The sequence below is a fragment of the Lactuca sativa genome, chromosome 4 (assembly GCF_002870075.4).
Source record: "Lactuca sativa cultivar Salinas chromosome 4, Lsat_Salinas_v11, whole genome shotgun sequence".
NCBI classification, from domain to species: Eukaryota; Viridiplantae; Streptophyta; class Magnoliopsida; order Asterales; family Asteraceae; genus Lactuca; species Lactuca sativa.
Window position 1 is genome coordinate 136,352,045 of NC_056626.2, and position 21,628 is coordinate 136,373,672.

Below are 21,628 nucleotides of genomic sequence, written 5' to 3' on the forward strand. Positions count from 1 at the left end.
TATTAAATTAATTAAGTGTATTATTAAAAGAGCGTTAATAAATCCATAATGATATGGTTTAAGTTTAATTAAATTAAAAGTATAATTTATTAGATTAAACCACCTAGTATTTTAAAAGTGTAAAATACACCCTTATACTATATAAAATTAAAAGTCTAATATATTATATATATGTATAAGTAAAGAGTCAGTTTTACCGTTAGTAGGCCTCATTCATGAAGCTAGTCTCTAAGGGGTGTTTAAGGAAATTGCCTATAAAATGGCGATTGAATGAGTATCCACTCTTATCCACCGCACTCTTGACTAGTGGAGGGTCGTTAGCCGAACAGGTAGAATAGGACATAACCTTCCATTATAAGTATAATGAAATGAGAAGTAACTAAACACTTTTATAAATTCCCAAATCTTAGTTACTTTAGCAAAAATGTGGAATTGGTGCTAATCCATGAAATTGCACATTGCACCTTATTGGCCGTTAATGGAGTGTGTGTGGTTAACCAGCACACTAATATGGGGCCAATGAAGGATGTCAATGGGTTTCTTGTAAGATTATCATTCATTAATGGAGCGTGTATGGTTAACCGACACATTGATTGGGTGTGGTCAACACCGAGAGTACCAAGCTAATTTGTATGGTTATCCACATGTAACATCCCAAATTTCAGAAGTTTGAGTTAAGGGATTAAAGTGTAAATTGAAGAAGAGAATCGACGAGTAGGTATACTTACTCGCCGAGTCGGAGCGGGTTTTGGGTCGTGAATTAAGTGACCAACTTGTCGAGTCCGAAGTTAGACTCGACGAGTTGGTGCTGGAATGAGAAAACCCTAATCTCGAGGGTTGCACGCTATTTAAAGGACTTTATGTCCTTCTCCCAGCCTCCTTATTGCCCTTGAGAACCAGAAAACCCTAAGCTCGTTTCTGTGAGGCCTTTGGAGGGAGATTGAAGCTTTGGAAGTTGTTTCTAGTGGAAGAAACTTGAAGATTAAGAGGGCTTGCATCAAGAGAGTGGTGTAGATCCAGAATCTACTTCAGTTTGGGCACATCTTGGAGGTAATAAGTTATTACCTTCCCTCTTTTGCATCTAGATCTATTCTTGAATGAGATTTGGGGCTATTTTGGCAAGATTGAGATCTATTTCAGGTTTGGGGCTTAGATCTGAGGTTGCTACTTCAGATCTAGGGTTGTGATGGTCCAGAATGTCTTAAAGCAGCAGTCGGTGAGTTATTGGTGAAGAACCTTTGTCTTAAGCCCTAGCCCTAGAGTGATTTGGACCTTTATCTCCATGGTTTCATGTAAAGTTTCCAACTTTATGTGAGGGTTAGATTGTAGAAGAGTGGATATATGGATTGGAGCCCTTGCATGGCTCAAAAAGCCACTGTATCGATTGAGAACTGGAGAGACTCGGCAAGTCACATGGGTGTACTCGGTGAGTTGTATGAACATGAGCATGGACTCGGCGAGTTGGAAGAACAACTCGGCGAGTTTTTTGAAGATTGCCTTTGACTCGGCGAGTCTATTCTTGGACTCGGTGAGTCTGAACGCAGAACCTCGACCTTTTCTAGTTAAGACGCAGATCAGTGAGTTGAGTGGTGACTCAGTGAGTTGGACAGGATGGGACTCAGAGATCATTGAACTCGACGATTCTTGGGGTGACTCGGCGAGTTGGGTCGTATTTTGAGAGTTTCCGAGTTTAAGAACTCGACGAGTCTATAGGTTGACTCGGCGAGTCGAGTCAACTGGAAAGTTGACTTTGACCAGGACTTTGACTTTGACCAGAGTTGGCTTAGTTTGACTTCTAGAGTTCAGTTTGGAACTAAGTGTTATATTGATATTAGTAGCTCGGGGAGCTAGTGGAGCAGCAGTTCAGAGAGTTGTCGGTCGGCAGCCAGAGGGTTATCAGCAAAGTTCAGAAGTGCATGTGAGTTTCCTTCTAGTAGGAACGGGTCTACGGCCACAATGCCGACCCGTCTAGTTAGCAGTAGTTTCTGGACTTCGGTCCAATGCAGTAGTTCAGTGTGCTTGGTGTCTTTGTGATTCAAGCTTGTTGTTGTGTTATGTGTTCCAGACTTTGGTCCGATGCAGTATGAAGTATATGTGTTTATGCTAGTAGTGATGATTATGCTATGCTATGTTCAGCCAGTTAGTCCAGACTTCGGTCCGATGCGGTCAGCTGGACTTCGGTCCGATGTAGGGGGCAAGGCCCCCATTAGTCCGAGATTCGGCCCGATGCAATTTCCAGACTTCGGTCCAATGCAGGGGGCAAGGCCCCAGTTAGTCCGGGCTTCAGCCCGATGCAGTTTTCGAACTTCGGTCCGATGCAAGGGGCAAGGCCCCAGTTAGTCTGGACTTCGTTCTGATGCAGGGGGCAAGGCCCCAGTTAGTCTGGGCTTCGGTCTGATGCAGTTTCCGGACTTCGGTCCGATGTAGGGGGCAAGGCCCCAGTTAGTCCGGACTTCGGTCCGATGCAGGGGGCAAGGCCCTAGTTAGTCTAGATTTCGGTCCGATGCAGTGGGAAAAGCCCAATATATGTTTATATGTGTTGGGATTAAAACCCTAATTGAGATTTGATGAACAAGATGCGGAAAATAAGAACAAACACAAATATGAAGATTATGTCGAATGATCACTCGATTTATTCATAACAAGAGGAATAAATTACACTTTCAGCATAGACTAAAGAATCTAACACTACATAAGAAACCTCACGTAGCGGCTACATTTTGCCTCACTCTTAACCCTAATAATGAATAATACATGACTATTTATAGGGAAAAGACAAGTCTTGGGATTTTAACCTACAATTCATCAAAGGGGCCCATTGTCATCATCCATGGAGTGTTTTGAAACCCTACAATCTCCCCCCCCCCCCCAAGTATGGAATGGATGACAATGCTTTAACTTCCAAAACAAGCTTCTAGCAAATAAAAAGATCTGCAACGAGGAATATATGAAGCAATCCACGAATCTTGATTCTTCAATAGTCTTCAAACACGGGCTCTAGGATATATAAACCAAGCACTGAACTAATGTCTTTAAACTTCATTTTCGAATGTAATCCCAAAGAATCTTCATGAAAACCAAACCCGCCATAAAAACCCATTTCAGAACAAAGAAATTGAATCACTTCTTGTGTTTGAAGAGCTCCCCCTCCAAGTCACAATGATCTTCAAATAAGCTAATGATATAAGCCATCAAAAAATATCATGTAACAACCCAAACTTTAAGATTCGTAACGCCACTTGATCGAGAAAATACAAGAAGTCAGAGATATAACAAGTCCTTAGCAGAGCTCGATAAAGAACTTCTGCTGTAAAGGATACTTCTCTATAAAAGCTTTAGCAGAGCTCGATGAAGAACTTCCGCTGTAAAAGCTACCTTCATAATTCTACCACAAGCTTTATTAAAAATCTTCAAATTTGAAAAGTTACAAATCCAATTTCGAATGACCATACCAAATTCTCCCCCGATTTATAATCAAAAACATGATTATAAAGCCTTCAAATGGTCATGAGAATGATCTTGAATGGATAAAAATTTACTAAGCTCCCCCGTGACAAAGTGATATACACAATAAAGTATAAAATCCAAAAAAGTCGTGAAAATTTGTCGGTATCACGAAAAACGACTTTCCGAACTACCAAGACTTGGTGGAATCATTATTTTGTTGTTCACGAAAAAATATGAGCATTAAAGAATTCAAAATTGTTCACCGGCCCTCAATGTAGTAAACTTTTCTAAATATAGGGCCAAAACTGTCACTTGCTGAAAGACAGGGGCCGGAAATGTAACTATGCATGAATTTCCCTTTTAATTGTAACACTTTCTGAGTATGATTCAAAACTGCCAAGCTATGAAATATACAGGGAGTTGAACTATTAAATCACTGAAGTTTCAGGGACCATAATTGTAACTTGAGTCATCTTCACCATGTTACCCCTGATTTAAAGCACACGACTGATTAAACTAATGCAGGGACAAACACGACTGATTAAAAATGGCGATTTATACGAGTTTTCCCAAACGTAACCATAAATCCGATTCCAATCAATCAATAACACCGATCAAAGCAATTTGTTCCGAACATCCCATTTGCGACTGTGAATCCCGTTCTAGATGCAAACCACAGGTAAATCCGAATCCAGTTACATGTTCGTTTTTTTCGGACATTGAGAGCTTTCGAAGGTAAACATTCAAAACGAGTCCGAGCCCTAATTTCAATTCCGACTCCGATTCAACCAATTGAAGTGTCGGTTGCAAATCAGTGCGAATCCATCTCAACACCTGAATTTACACTTTCGTTCCGAGGCTAACAAACGAACCTAAGTTTGTTCCATGTTCATGGATACAAAACCGAAACCATGTTTGGTCCGAGCATCAAGATCCGAATAAAAGCGAAACCTTAGCAAACCAAATCCAATCACAGGTTCGCTTTCGGTCCTCCCCTCTTTCGTTCCAAGCACAATCACATCGACTACATTCCAATCCAGTATGAACCACACTTCCGATTTTGATTTAAGCCCCGATTCCAAGAGCCTTTACACAGCGAACCAGATGAACGGTACAAATCTCCATGATCAGTAACTTGAACAAAAATCTTGATTCCATACCGCCAAAACACCAATAATCTTCAATATATGTGCAGAAAATCATCAAATCAAGAACCGATACTTCAAAGATCAATAGATCTTCAAAGACCCACTCTGATACCACTTGTTGGGATTAAAACCCTAATTGAGATTTGATAAACAAGATGCGGAAAATAAGAACAAACACAAATATGAAGATTATGTCGAATGATCACTCGATTTATTCATAACAAGAGGAATAAATTACACTTTCAGCATAGACTAAAGAATCTAACACTACATAAGAAACCTCACGTAGCGGTTACATTTTGCCTCACTCTTAACCCTAATAATGAATAATACATGACTATTTATAGGGAAAAGACAAGCCTTGGGCTTTTAACCTACAATTCATCAAAGGGGCCCATTGTCATCATCCATGGAGTGCTTTGAAACCCTACAATATGTTATTGTATGTTATGTGGTAGTTTGGGGGAGCTCACTAAGCTTCGTGCTTACGGTTTCATTTTTGGTTTCAGGTACTCAGTTTTCAAAAGAGGAGCTCGGGAAGATTGCAGTGCACGCACCATTTGTTCAGCCTGGGATGTTTATACTCTGATATATTTGACAGTTGTTATAATATGTTGAGATACATTGCTTATGATTTTTATATGAGTTTTATTGACTATGGTTTTTATTATTAAATTAAACGAAACTTTCAGACTGTGTTTTTGGGTCGTTACAAGTTGGCATCAGAGCCTTGGTTTGAGGGATTCGGGCGGACTCCCGAGTGTGTCTGAACTCAAACTAAGGAAGTGATATAAAGTTTTCAAAAGAAAAGAGTTTTAGAAAAGAAAAAAGAAACTTAAAAAGGAAAAGAGTTTTAGAAAAGCAAAAAGAATTTTTAGAAAGAAAAGAACTTTGAAAAGAGAAAAAGGGGTGTGGTGCATGCAATCAGCCCAGCTCAAGTAAGTACTCCCAAATTACCCATACAAGTTTATGTTATGATTATCAGTCTCAGTTTCAGTAGAACAGCATGCTAGAATAGGAATGAGGATCTAGGGATGATGCCTTATGTGCTTGCTATATATGTGTTTTAGTTTTATGAGAATTGCATACTAGTATTAAGTAGACAGTAGTAGGATAGCCTGTTTAGGTTATGCCTGATAGTATGAGCTTAGCATTGTATGCAAGTACAGTTTCTTGATATGAGGATAGAATTGCTTGAGTAGTTTCCTAAATGCTGCTTTCTTTGTGCTTTGTGGGACTCCGAGTGATGGGAGTTAGCCATTAGGTGAATACGTCAAGTCACATGTAATCAGGGTTGAATAATCTTAGAGTATTGGATTTGACCCTATTGCATAGCTCTCGTTTGAGTCTAACCGTTTTAGTGATGATTCCCTTACTCGAAGGATTATACGAGCCTCGTTACATGTGATGGTAGTCAGGTGATGGCTAATCGGCATTACAAGGAGGCCTTCAGCAGCTGAGGACTGGTTTGGGTGGAGTCAGAGATTTTCCCTAGGGCAAGCCTAGGATGAGAGTAGAAGAGATCAGTAGCCGTAGAAGGGACTTGGTAGAGTCAAGGCAGCTCTTGAAGAAAGTACGGATAGATGTGGAAGATAGTATGGGCCCGTACTACTGAAAGCAGAGGATCCGTACTCGATTCAAGAGGGGCCAAGACAAAGTCAGGGAACTTGTAGTGTGTATGTGTAATCCCTCAGCAGTGAAGTGTATTTTGATAGTTATAGTGATATGCTTTCAGCATGGTGACGTTGTGTGAAAGGCGAGTGGGCGGATCAGGTATCGGAGATGGATCATGCTCGGGTTTAGGAACCGAGTAGCTCGAGGAGCGTATGAGAGAGTTTGTATCAGCGGAGATCACGCGCAGTATCTTAGACCAAACTCATCAGATCTTTGGCACGGTCAAGGAGTGTATACTAGAGATTTTGGATGAGAGGCTTGGAGCCTTTCGCGCAGAGATGATGGCTTTGATAGGAGCACGTACGTTGTCATTTTGAGAGTTTAGGGCTTGTGGATTACCAGATTATCATGGGGATAGGGACCCCATTGCTAGCAACAGATGGTTGGCAGATGTTGTCAACGCTTTCTGTGCGAGCCAGTGTCCCGAGGGGGGACAAGGTCAAACTCGCCTCCTCTCTTCTGAAGGGCAGAGCGCGGGATTAGTGAGAGGAGGTTGTTCATGCCTTGGAGAATGATGTCGCATTGGACGCGATGTCATGGAGTGATTTCTTGGCTAGTTTCAGGGTTGAGTATGCACTAGCTATTGAGGTGCAACAGTTGGCACGACAGTTCCAGGGTCTTCAGCAGACTATTGAGACGGTGGCGGAGATCACCGCCAAGTTCAGGGAGAGGGCTCTCTTGGTTCCGTAGTATGTGGCGGAAGAGGAGATGAAGAAAGCTTGATATCATGAAATACTGAGTTATGACATCATGCAGTTTGTGAGCAGGTCCAGTTGCAAAGCGCTGGAGGACATGATTTCTGAGGCCAGTGAGAGGGAGATTGATCTGGAGCAGATCAAGAAGAGGAAGTCGGAAGAGGTTCAGGTAACCACTGGTTCGAGCAAAAAGGCCCAAGGGGTCAGACTCGAGATCAATGGATTATCAGAGCCGCAGCCGATGCGGAAAGTCGGACAGGACGCACGAGAGTACGTGTAGGAGTGGTAATGGTGGTCATTCTGGCTGCTTCAGGTGCCGTCGAACTGGTCATTTAGCAAAGATTGTGTTGTTACCACCACTCGGGGGTCAAATATGATATGTTTCCTATGCAGTCAGTGGGGCCACAGGAAGGCCCAGTGTCCGAGTTTGTTTCCGGCAGTACAGATGATATCACCTGTCCCTGCCATTTTGAGGATCACCGACGGCCATCAGGGCTAGGTAGAGGCACCTACGGTGGGAAGCAGGGCTTTTCAGGTGTCTGTAGTGGAGTCACGAGTTGTACGCCAAGAACCACCGGACAATATTAGGCTAGAAGCTAAGCTTCAGGGTCATTTAGCAACTACTCAATCGGTTACTGAGGTAGTCGGGGTAGCTCGGGAGAAGGAGATTGGTTTGGATGGGCAGCACGGTAAAAGGAAGCGAGCACTTATTTTAGGACAATTGGGAAGAAGTGAAGAGTCATACTCAACTGACTTGGGTGTTGGAAATCAGGAAGACCTTAAGGTGTGTGGTAAGTGTGGAGGAACTCATGGGTTTGCTTGTCACAAGTTCAGGTGTTTCAAGTGCGGGGAAAGGGGGCATGTGTATCGAGATTGTAAGAAGGATCAGATATGTCTTCATTACCACCAGCCTGGTCATTTCAAGTCTTGTTGTCCTATTTTGGTGGTGGAGAGAGTCCTGGTTCAGGCGCCCATTGTTCTATAGGAAGTCAAAATCGAGCCGCACTGGATCACAGTAGCGGTAGCAAGTATGGGTGAAACTCGGTAGCATCTCACTAACTTCGGGAAGGTGGGGTTCGGGTATAGATTGGTTATATTCCAGCACGAGGAGCACCTGAGGGAGGTGCGAGAGACTATGAGGAGGGAGGGACTTTTTGCAAAGTACTCCAAATGTGAGTTCTGGTTGCGTGAGGTGCAAATGCTTAGGTACCTTGTCAATAAGAAGGGTATTCTAGTCTTTCCGGCTAAGATAAAAGTCGTGATATAGTGGGAGTTTCCGAGGTCTCCAATTAGGATTCGGAGCTTCCTGGGTCTAGCAGGTTATCATCGAAGATGTATTCAGATCCTTGGAAGTGGTGTGATCTCTTGGACTGGTTAGTATTGGTACACTAGCAATAGTAAGCATGGTTTTCAGCAGATTGCGCATAGAATGGTAAGAAGGATTGAGAATCCTTCCAGTATCGTGTGCTGTAAGACGTTAGTTGAATCAAAGTGGGGGAGAATCATCTAAGGATTCAGAAGTAGGAGCAGTTTTGAAACTGGGATAAGTTTCGCATCCTTTTCAGAAAAGAGGGATAGCTCAAGCAGCTGTATGATTTGAGGATAACGTGAGAGGGAAGTTTGGAAAAACTTGCCATTAAGAAGGTCGCGCTCCCATATTGTTTGCTAGCAGCCAGATAGTGTTAGAGTGTTGTAAGTCTGCGGGTGTAGCCGTAGCATTCACTAGCAGCCAGATAGTGTTAGAGTGTTGTAAGTCTGTGGGTGCAGTTGTACCATTCACTAGTAGCCAGATAGTGTTAGAGTGTTGTAAGTCTGCGGGTGTAGGCGTAGCATTCACTAGCAGCCAGATAGTGTTAGAGTGTTGTAAGTCTGCGGGTGTAGTCGTAGCATTCACTAGCAGCCAGATAGTGTTAGAGTGTTGTAAGTCTGTAGGTGTAGCTGTAGCATTCACTAGCAGCCAGATAGTGTTAGAGTGTTGTAAGTCTGCGGGTGTAGCCGTGACATTCACTAGGTTAGTAGACATCGTGAGTCTGTGGTTAGGACGTGAGAAGGACAGTAGTACCCACCAGTTCGGGGGTATCAGTGAGGAGATGGAAATCCACATATTGGGTTTCGGAAATTTGCTCATACGGGTTAGATCTGGTTAAGCCAGAGATAAGACTGTAGAAGCGCCACTACAGTTATGAGAGCAAGGAAGCAGTGGACGGCTTAAGGTCATTTATGACATAAGGCTACAATTGGTCATGTAGCAATTACGTTTAGCCGCGTTTTGGTAACATCAGGATTCGACGCTCGGACCGAGCATTTGGATCAGGAGGTTGTTAGATCCTCAGTGACATGATAACTAGTGGCAACTAGTTCCAGAGAAGGATTTTGTTCGAAAGTCATGGGAGGCGACTAAAACAGGGAGTCCTTTGGCCCTGCAGCCGGTTTGGAACCCGATATTTCAGATGAATGACGAATGAATTGAGACCAGGAAGGTCTCGAGAGATGCTGGAAAGCAGCCATGTAGCAGCATGCGGTTTCAGGCAGTCAGTGTTTCAGGCAATTAATGTTCCAGGCAGTTTAGTGTTTTCAGGCAGTTCAGTCTTGGATTTTCATGGATAGCTTGTGGAGTGGCAAGTCACTAATAGCACAATTATCTGAATTATGGCCAAATATAAGTGAATCACAGGGATAAGTGGATATGTGAATTCTATTGTTCTAATGGGAACCAGGGGTAGTTAGCATGAAAGGAACGGATTCAAGAAGAGGACAGAATGAGTTCCAACCTTGCGAGTTGCTCGGGTTAGCATCGTATATGGAAAAAGGGAGGATAGTTTGGCACTGGGAGAGGACCCAGTGAATTATTGTGGTATATAACTTTCGCAAGTCATGAAAGTGTGTTCCTGTCAGGAAGGGGACAATATCATCGAGTGATACTTGGTTGATATGTGTTGACTTTGAGGCCGATGGTCGACATGGAGTTTTGGCAAGGATGCCACGCGAGAAGATAGTAATTAAAAAGGGTGTGCAGTGGTAGGGTCTGGAAGGACCTGAGTTATTTAGGAATTCGGAGTCTGCAGTGCAAGTGGTTAGTTCGGAAGCGTATACTGCAGTAGGCTTCGAGGACGAAGCCTAATTTAAGTGGGGGAGAGTTGTAACATCCCAAATTTTAGAAGTTTGAGTTAAGGGATTAAAGTGTAAATTGAAAAAGGGACTCGAAGAGTGGGTATACTTAGTCGCCGACTCAGAGCGGGTTTTGGGTCATGAATTAAGTGACCAACTCGCCGAGTCGGAAGCTGGACTCGACAAGTTGGTGCTGAAATGAGAAAACCCTAATCTCGAGGGTTGCACCCTATTTAAAGGACTTTATGTCCTTCTCTCAACCTCCTTATTGCCCTTGAGAACCAAAAAAAACCCTAAGCTCGTGTGTGTGAGGCCTTTGGAGGGAGATTGAAGCTTTGGAAGTTGTTTCTAGTGGAAGAAACTTGAAGATCAAGAGGGCTTGCATCAAGAGAGTGGTGTAGATCCAGAATCTACTTCAGTTTGGGCACATCATGGAGGTAATAAGCTATTACCTTCCCTCTTTTGCATCTAGATCTATTCTTGAATGAGATTTGGGGCTATTTTGGCAAGATTGAGATCTATTTCAGGTTTGGGGCTTAGATCTGAGGTTGCTACTTCAGATCTAGGGTTGTGATGGTCCAGAATGTCTTAAAGCAGCAGTTAATGAGTTATTGGTGAAGCCCCTTTGTATTAAGCCCTAGCCCTAGAGTGATTTGGACCATTATCTCCTTGGTTTCACGTAAAGTTTGTAACTTTATGTGAGGGTTAGACTGTAGAAGAGTGGATCTATGGATTGAATCCCCTGCATGGCTCAAAAAGCCACTATATCGATTGAGAACTGGAGACTCTCGGCGAGTCACATGGGTGTACTCGACGAGTTGTATAAACATGAGCATGGACTCGGCAAGTTGGAAGAACAACTTGGCGAGTTTGTTGAAGATTACCTTGGACTCGACGATTCTGTTCTTGGACTCGGCGAGTCTGGACGTAGAACCTCGACGTTTTCTGGTTAAGACGAAGATCAGTAAGTTGAGTGGTGACTCAGTGAGTTGGACAGGATGGGACTCAGAAATCGTTGAACTCGACGAGTCTTGGGGTGACTCGGCGAGCTGGGTTGTATTTTGAGAGTTTATGAGTTTAAGAACTCAGCGAGTCTATAGGTTGACTCGGCGATTCGAGTCAACTAGAAAGTTGACTTTGACCAGAGTTGGCTTAGTTTGACTTCTAGAATTCAGTTTGGAACTAATTGTTATATTGATATTAGCAGCTCGGGGAGCTAGTGGAGCAGCGGTTCAGAGAGTTGTCGGTCAGCAGCCAGAGGGTTATCAGCAAAGTTCAGCAGTGCAGGTGAGTTTCCTTCTAGTAGGAACGGGTCTACGGCCATAATGCCGACCCGTCTAGTTAGCAGTAGTTTCTGGACTTCGGACAGATGCAATAGTTCAGTGTGCTTGGTGTCTTTGTGATTCAAGCTTGTTGTTGTGTTATGTGTTCTGGACTTCGGTACGATGCAGTATGTAGTATATGTGTTTATGCTAGTAGTGATGATTATGCTATGCTATGTTCAGCCAATTAGTCTGTACTTCAGTCTGATGCGGTCAGCTGGACTTCGGTCCGATGCATGGGGCAAGGCCCCAGTTAGTCTGGGCTTCGGCCCGATGCAGTTTCTGGACTTCGTTCTAATGCATGGGGCAAGGCCCCAGTTAGTCCGGACTTCGGTTCGATGCAGGGGGCAAGGCCCAGTTAGTCCGGGCTTCGGCCCATTGTAGTTTCCAGACTTCGGTCTGATGCAGGGGGCAAGGCCCCAGTTAGTCCGGACTTCGGTCCGATGCAGGGGGCAAGGCCTCAGTTAGTCCGGGCTTCGGTCCGATGCAGTTTCCGAACTTCAGTCCGATGCAGGGGGCAAGGCCCCATTTAGTCTGCACTTCAGTCCGATGCAGGGGGCAAGGTCCCAGTTAGTCCGGATTTCGGTCTGATGCAGTGGGCAAAGCCCAATATATGTTTATATGTTATTGTATGGTATGTGGTAGTTTGGGGGAGCTCACCAAACTTCATGCTTACAATTTCAGTTTTGGTTTCAGGTACTCAGTTTTCAAAAGAGGAGCTTGGGAAGATTGTAGTGCACGCACCATTTGTTCAGCTTCGGATGTTTATACTCTGATATACTTGACAGTTGTTATAATATGTTGAGATACATTGCTTATGATTTTTTATATGAGGTTTATTGACTATGGTTTTTATTATTAAATTAAACAAAATTTTCAGACTGTGTTTTTGGGACATTACACCACACCTTGTTTGTGATCCTCGGCATCTCAGTCACAAAGTTAAAGGGCATAATCGAGATTAAACATGCCATTGAAAAGTTCAATGAATCTCAAAAGATCTAGGAGTTTCAAAACATTTAAAACCTAATTTTCTTTTCATTTTTCATGGTGGAAATTGGTAAAGCGTCATTACCTACCTTCAAATGTTTTGCAACTGGATTACAACATCCCTCTTCTGAGTTGTAGAATATTGTGTTGGTTCCTAGCCTTAATATCTCATTTTGGTTTTTTATTAAGGACTCAATCAACTAACTTGAATTTTCCTGTTTTGTAGATGACAAAGTCAATCAACTATGATCTTCCTGAATCCTTTGGAAAAAGTTTTCCACGTGATGATGATGTTCCAGGATTGGATTGTGGAAAAGGAAATCATGCTTCACTTCCTCCACCTCCTCCAATAATTCTCCCTGACCCATGTGTTCGAAGACTTGAAAAGTTTAAAGTCACTCAAGCCCTATTGGAAAAAAGACACGAAGATGGAAAGTCTATGTGTGCATACGTCTTAGAGATGAAGTCACACATTGACACGTTGAGGATGTTGGGTGTCGATGTCTCAAGGAAATTAGCTGTTGACTGGGTTCTTCAATCAATTCCTAACTCATATAGTGAGTTCATTAGAGAGTACTATATGACGGACCACGACGTGACCCTCATTGATCTTACATATTTGCTTATTGTTGCTGAATCAGCAATGATTTGGCGAACCGGTCAAGCAAATTTGTCTGGTAAATCAATGTCCCAACCTTCTATGGACAATGGAAACATTGGAAGTCCAGCAAAGTTTTCTCTAAGCAAGATAAAGGCTAAGTCTGAGATTGTCCCGTGTGTTATTCCTAAGAAGTCCACTTGTTTCTACTACCAAGAGAAGGGGCATTGGTGTCAAAGTTGTCGTACCTACATGAAGGATGAAGAGGATAGCAGAGTCAAGATGTATGACTCTACTTCAGGTAAATCCACTATCTAACTCTATTAAGTTCTTATTTGGATATTCTTAATACATGATGTGATAAGATTACATTTTGGTATTTTGTAGAATCAAAGAAAAGAAAGGAAGCTTAAAGGAAAAGTGAGCTAAGTCTGATTGCGAAGAAATGGATTTCGATCGCATGGTTCAATGATCGGATTTTTGAGCTGCTACTTAGAGAGTTATGATAGATTGCTTAGGAATATGTAATAGCATAGTTTTCATTTGAATTGCGTTGTAAGGACTTGTTTTTTCCGCATTTTTTATAAATAAAATAAATTTTGATTTTTTCTTATTTATAATTCCTTGCAATGGCATTTGTGAAAATTGATGTTTGTTTGTTTCTATTATTAGAAATGTTGAGAGGGTTGTGATTCTTAGTTATGTTATTTGTGGTAGTGTCAGAAATTTACCAAATAAGGAAAGATTCTCATCACCCAAGTTTCAATTGGACAGAAACTTGGAATCATACAACTTGTATTGTGTGATGAATGAGAACCTTCGTATTTGGGAAATTAAGACTTATTCCTTGTTCACACAAGTATGTGAGTCAAGTGAAGGACTAAAGGACTAGAACACAATGTTATGCACTGGTCAAGTCCACCACAAAAACGATAATACTATTCATCATGATTTACTAAAAGTTTAGTAAATACAGTTACGCTTACAAGATTAAGTGTGATTCTGAATCATTGGAAAAGTTCCAATGAATAGCAGAACGAATAAGAAGAATCAATTAAACAGAAAGATAAAACTTTCTCCAATCTGAAAAGAAGGGAGAGTACTTAAATGTCATGTTTTATGATCATCTTAGTGATAATGAAACCGTATCACAATTGATCCTCTAAGGACACCTTAGTGCATAAGTATGACTAAGAAGAGGAATCCGGAATTGTTGAAATGGTTAAATCAAAAGGATAAGTCATACTTCGTTCCAAAATTGGGTCTTAGAGTTATACTCCAAGATTGTGACTTGAGTGACAAAATCTTAAGAAAAGGCTAAAGAACACTCATCAAATGTGGAGTAGAAAAGTTTCTTACTCTTGTACATTTGAAATTGGTAAGTTGTGATGTCTTGGATAAGACAAAGACCAACTAGGACCAAATATGCGAGGTGTTTATCTTGATAAGAAACCACACTAACTCTTAAACATTTGTTTGACAAGAAATGTTTCTTGAAAAAAGAATCTTATATGTCAAGAGGTCAGTGGGAGTCTTAAAGATCTTGAAAGGTTTCAAGAACTAATCAAGAGTAAACCTATTGTTAATCACTAGTTGAAACAATTTTGTTTCTATGTCATTCTAGTAAAGTTACTTATGCTTATGAGTTCTACAAGTTCTCAGTTGACTACATAAAGGCAAGCACCTTGTTCAATGAAAGTGCATTGACTAATATAGGTGAGCTGCTAAATAACTTGGAAGCAATGGTGGGACCCTTGATGGCAAGAAATTAAGAATGAAAAAGTTATGTCCTTAAGAGTTTGGATTTGTCTCAAACATTATCTTATGATTATGCTTATGACAAATTCACATGGATAGGAGTGTATACACCATAAAATCTAAGTGTCATAAGGTTTCTCTCCGTTTCATGAAAATGATTGTGAGGAAACGCTTTCACTAAGAGATATTTTAAGGAGATAGCAATTGTGATATTTGCGTTCTCAAATTCAATTATGATTACAGCATCCCTCTTCATAGTTCGAATTATGAGATTTAACAATTAGTCTAAACATTTAGGACTTATTGCTATAAGTTCTGAATTAGTTTAGACATACATATAAGCTATCCAAGAAAAGGTGTATAAGTTTGAGAAGCTTAGATAAAGGATTATTAAAGCATATCGTATTAGAAATATAAACTTTGGAAGACAATAAGTATTGATTTCTAGAAGTCCAACGACTTTCTGAATACGTGTCAAAGCTAGTGGGAGCATAAATGTTATGCTGGTATGGATATAATTATCATGTTGGTGGTATCATGATTGTTATTTTAAGTGTTACAAGTTAGCAAGATTAATTATAGAAAACAAAAGTTTCACTTTGCAAAGTTGCAGCGGTTGAAAAGTTGTTTTGCTATAATTAAGGGAGAGAATATTATACTTCATTTGAAAAATCTAAAAGATTAGATCGAGAAATGTTAATTAAATTTAGTCAAAGGACATATATGGATGTTATGTTGAAAAGTTTCAAATTAAAAGAATTCTATATATGGAAATATTATAGCAAGAAACTGGTAAAGTATCATGTTTTTCATGAATCGTGTCCCATACGCTTCTGGTATAGGATCGAGTGCATATGTTGTAATATTCGATCATTCTAAATTTTCCAAATGCCTAGGGCATTAAGAGGGAAAAGGACTAGAACCGGATATGACTAAAATAATTAAACAACTATCAAGGACAATTTGAGGTTCACCAAGGATTGGTCATTTGTAGGCAGTTGGAAGTATAGTAATGAATGAACCATATTGACATTATTATGATTAGATATGATTCTATTAATAATGAGTTGTCGTATGGAAAATATGGAAAATTTTCCATATTGGGAGTTGGATATCGAGAATCTATTTCTAAATTAGAAACTTTTATGCAAGAAGGATGTTCAAAGGAATGTACTTTGAATGTGAGACTTCATATCTATGGAATTGCCTTGTAACAATCTCCAATAGAGCACTTTGTAATATCATTGGCAGAGTCTTGGTGACTTTGGTGCCATGGCGTTACAAAGGGATCATTGCATAAAATGTTAGAATCTAACATATTCAAACCATCCACATTCGATCATACTTTGGAAGTAGGTAATGAGGTAAGACTGTCATGAATCCGACTGTAGCTTGTCTGAAGTGTTTAGACATAGTAAAAGTTTGTAGCAGTGTTCATGAGTGCTCCTGAAATAGGATTTGAGTATTGGAATAAACCCACGCTCACGTGAATCACTTCATGGAATTTATCACAAGTGATTGTGAGACGATAATATCTTATATTCTTGAAATAGAGACATGTGAGTTGTAGTTTGCAAGTAGTTTGCACATTGATAATATGTAAACGCACCAGTAACTTGGTGTTATAAAACATATTGTTATGTGTGATTTGATGATTAAGTACGAGCAAACATTTAAGTCGAAGTTTATCCGTTCCTCTTACCCAATGTGGGATAAAAGCGATATATGTGGGCCCCTAGATGATTTAGTGATGACGCCCTAAGCGCTAGGCCAAGCCTTAATTAAGTAGATGTGTTCAATTGTAGTCTGCTGTCAGTGGTTATAAATCAGAAATCGGGAAACAACACATAGACAGAGAGAATGATTATAATTCATGGCTGATGTCTATACAATATCTAGAATGGAGGAATATATGATCCCTTATCTAAAGGACGTGTTACTGATAATATTAGAGTTGACAGCGGCTTTTGAAAGCTACGATTGCTAATCGGATTATGAAGTCATATATGCAAAATAGTTATTAGACTTATCCAAGTAGGAGACTATTGGATTAGGTGTCTATGCCCATAACTATTTTGGTATGTACTTGACCCGATTATGAGCATGGCCCTTTTGGGTTGCCTTCACCATAGCAACTGATAGGATGAATTAAGGAGAAAGAGGATTAATTATGATTTATTAATATATTATGTGAATAATATATTAAAAGAGAAATCATATTGTTTAATTAATATTGATCAAGAATTAGTTTTGTCGTCAAAAGAGATTAATTAAATAAAGGGGAATGATATTGTAATTATAAGATAGTTACAAAGTTAGGCTTAGGATCCATAAGGAAGCAATGGATGAATTCTATATGAGAGTCCATATAGAAATCGTCCAAAGGGCCTCCTGGAAGGATCCTTTGGGCTGTTTAAGGACTAAGCAACTAGATTAGGGTTTCCAAGTTGATAAACCTAGAAGCCTCAACTATATAAGGACCCTTAAGGCTCCCAAAAACGTGGCTAAGCTTTCTTAGAAGATATTGGACGTTTTTGTGCCTCTTCCCTCTCTCTCTCTCTTGTTCATCCTTATTACTAGTGGTGTTTGTGACTCCATTAGAGGTGCAACACTTGGGGAACTAGGCTTTCAAAAGCCAAGATCAAGAAGGTTTGTGATTGTCATTGCTACATAACAATCAAGGTAATATTTCTAACCCTGTTCATATGTTAATTTCGATTATAGTATGCTCGATCTAGGGTTTATGAGTTTTGGAAGATTATTGCTTGTACAATTAGACAAACTAGATCCAAAGCTTTAGGGTTTGCATGTGCACCATATGATTGATGTAATGCTCAAAACCCATCAAATTGGTCTAGTTATAAACTATGGTTTTTCAATGATATTTAGTTGGAGTTGAAAGAATATTAGTTATACCATGTATTATAAAGATATTACATAGGTAGGAAATTTGTGTTGATTATGGGTATTGTAATCTTGTCTAGTTATACACTAAGACCTAAAGGGGATGCTTAGTTCAATTAAGTTTGGATATTGGATAACATCATATTAAGGTTATATGTGAGATTGGAATGGAGAATAGAAATATGTTCGATAACATTGATATTTGGTGAAGTGCGATGTAACATCCGGATATCTAGGTGTGGGAATTTAAGTATTTTATATTGGGGAATAAGGAGACTCGGCGAGTTGACGCCTCAACTCGTCAAGTAGGATCGCGTTTTGGGGACCAGTTTAATGAAGGTACTCGACGAGTCGGGTATTTAGACTCGCCGAGTCGGTGCTGTCAAGGAAAACCCTAATTATCCGGGTTTGGGACCTATTTAAAGCCCCTTATGGCCTCCAGTGGCGGCCACCTACACCTTTGAGAGACTCCTATCGAACCAGAGAGCTGAGAGAGTGAAGAAGAGCCATTTTGGAGCATTATTGAAGTGGTTGTGCAAAGGAGTAGTCATTTCCAGCAAAGGGAGGTCAAGGGGGGGTGTCGATTCAGAGCTTCTGAGCTTGTATCTTCACAATAGAGGTATCAATCGTTCTCCCTTTTCTGTTTTGGGTAAGATTGGTGATTTTAGGGTTTTCTAGCTTCTTTTATGGCTTGATTTGTGGAGTATAGTGTCCCATTGAGTGTGAAGTCATAGATCTGGACCCAAAGAGGTCCAAAGAGTCCCTTCCACCCTACTTTATGCATTCTATTTGGAGTTTTGAGCTAGGGTTGTTATGTAATGAAGGGTTTCACCCAAATGAGCTTGTAGAACCTTGCATGAGTGCCCAAGGTTCGACCTTTTCGTGATTATTGGCTTTGAGGGAGTTAGATCTATGGGTTGGTGAAGCAGATCTGACCTGATAAGGTCAGATGAGGGTTGTCATGGGAGCAACTCGCCGAGTCCATCGGCAGACTCGACGAGTCGAGTTGGGGTTGCCCCGCGTTTCGTTGCCGAGTAACACGACGAGTGGAGAGGGAACTCATCGTGTCTAAGAGGTTTAAAAAGGATTTAGAGAACCCGCATGGACTCGCCGAGTCACTCTTGTGTACTCGCCGAGTCTGGTCGGTGTTGACCGTTGACTTGAGTTGTCTTATGTTGACTTTGGGAGTTTTGGTCAACAGAGGTAATAGAGGTTAGGGAGGGGTAAAATGGTCTTTTACCCATTACCTGACTAGAGAGGGAAAGAGTAATCACCGGTTAATTAAATTTGGGACTTCGAGTATTAATTAGAGATATTTGCCTTATGTGTTTGGCGGTGGCGAGTCCGAGGTTCGCTTGTGCAGATAATTGCTTTCTGATTGCCAGGTGAGTCTTCTCACTATACTTTACCTTGAGTAGGTAACCAGAGTTATGTGACAGAGTATTTGTATGTTGCGTATGTTATGTGTTGCACTGCATTATTTCTATGTGATTTATGTTGTGCATGTTTACAGAGTTGGAACCAGAAGGTTCACAGAGTTAGAACCGGAAGGTTCACAGAGTAGGGTCCATGACCCACAGAGTTATAGCCTCGAGTGGCTAATATGTGTTATGTGTGGTATTTTGGGGAACTCACTAAGCTTCGTGCTCACAGTGTTTTGTGTTATGTGTTTCAGGTTTCTCTCAGGATCACGGGACGGCACCAGCTCGATTGTACACACCAGAGAAAGAGCCATGTTTTGAGGATCCTGGTTTATTATGCAAGTGAAAATGGAGTTATGTTTTGTAATTCGATTATGAATGAGATTTTAAGCAAAGTGTTTTTAAGATTTAAACGATTATTTTTAAATGGAAAATTGTTTTGAAATTTTTGGTGTTACAAGTTGGTATCAGAGCCTTGGTTTGAGGGATTCGGATGCACCTTCGGGTAAATCTGGACTCAAACTGAGGATTTAAGACAATTTTTCAAAAAGAAATGTGTTTTTATAAAGCGAATAAGAGTTTCAAAGAGAAAGCAAAAAGAGCAGTGTGTACAATCAGCCAGAGCCCGAACGGTGATTTCCAAAACACCCTTATTTTGTGTTATGAGATATTTGTAATACATTTTATGAGATATTGTGCATGCTATAAACAGGCTAGGCAATTCATATCTTAGGAATAGAGTGGCCTGATTTGTGATGCCTTAGCCTAGGGTTGCTGTTATATGTGATGTGCTTTCGAGTATGTGCTGAGCGAGAGTGTCCAACATGAAAATTTTTAAGGGATTCGATTAGAGGAGTAATATGGAAGAGGTATCTATATGAGCATATGAGGAGCTTGCCGAGAGGGTATCCAGATGCCCACGTGGGGCAGAGTTGTTAGAGTGCAGTGATATCCATCACGTATGAGGAAAGAGAGTGGATAATAACCTAAGGAGATTTTTCGTGCTGAAGGGGACGCTTCAATGCCCGAATGCTGCTTGCTTCGTGCTTTGTGGAGCTCTCAATGATGGGAGTCAGCTACTAAGTGAATATGATGATATTCAGGAGGTAGATGGTTGGCATCATTAGGAGTTCTTCAGCAGCCGATGGAAGAGAAGTGTGGGAATCTAGGAAGAGCCTAGGGAGTAACCTTAGCCAGATGAGTGCACTGGCAGAGTAGAGAATTTCGCTGGGGAGCGAGCACGCGCGACGGGATTGGTGAACGAGAAGGTCGAGCAGCTACCTAGGAGCTTAGGGATAGTCCATGTGGAAAGTATGGGTAGATGTGGTAGGTAGTATGGGCCCGTACTACTGAAAGCAGAGGACCCATACTTGCGACAGGGAGTATTCTGAAAGTTCTAATGAGCGGATTGAGGAGTGATGTTATGGTTCGAGTACCATACATCGGAGCGGATTGAGGAGTGATGTTATGGTTCGAGTACCATACATCAGAGCGGATTGAGGAGTGATGTTATGGTTCGAGTACCATACATCGGAGCGGATTGAGGAGTGATGTTATGGTTCGAGTACCATACATCAGAGCGGATTGAGGAGTGATGTTATGGTTCAAGTACCATACATCGGAGCGGATGGAGGAGTGATGTTATGGTTCGAGTACCATAGATCGGAGCAGATGGAGGAGTGATGCTATGGTTCGGGTACCATACACCGAAGCATATTAAGAAGAGATGTCATGGGATGAGTACCATGGTTCGTAGTGAATGATGCTTATGGTTCTCCGGTTATCCGGTTATGATTGAGGATGTAGAGATTGGACGCTATGGGTTTTAGGCCTGTGGGCCATGATTGAGTACGAAGAGGCATCCCTTTAGAGGGAGGTCGAGAGCCTTTCAAAGTATTTTGGTAAGGAGTCAGAGGGAGGGGAGAATTTCGGTCTGAGTTGGGCAATCAGTTGATAGAGGAGATGTCACCTTCTATGACCTGGGTGGTGCTATTTATGTTCGTGTGCGGAACATGAGAGGCATGATGTTTAAGTTTTGGGTTTGAGGGTAAACCCTGCAGGTTGTCATTGATGATGATTTTCCATCAGAGTATCAGGTAGCATGTGAGCCGCGAGGCAGTGATTTACCATGAGCAGATAGTCAGTAGGGACTGAGATAGTCGAGGATCACGTTACACCTATTTGAGTATAGTAGGGCGTATTGTAGAGGTATTAGTGGGGAGTCCAGTCGAGTTAATCAGTGCGGTGGTTTTCCTATCTATGTTGGGTATTGAATATGGGATTAGGTCCTTGTTCTTGGGATGATCCATGTGTTGGAACGTCGGTTGATGAGTCGAGGTGGGGGAGTATGATAATTTCGTGGTCTAGTCTATGAGTCAGTGATGTTTTTGGACAGTGAGTTGTTTGGTATTGGATTGGTACGAGACTTGGAACGACTAGAGGCAGTCGTGACGATAAGTTCTTGAGGATTTCATCTGAGGTTCAGAGTTATGAGATCGATTGATTTCCTTAAAGGGGATTATCGAGCGTTGCGTAGCACTTTCCAGGGGCAGGTGCGTTATTG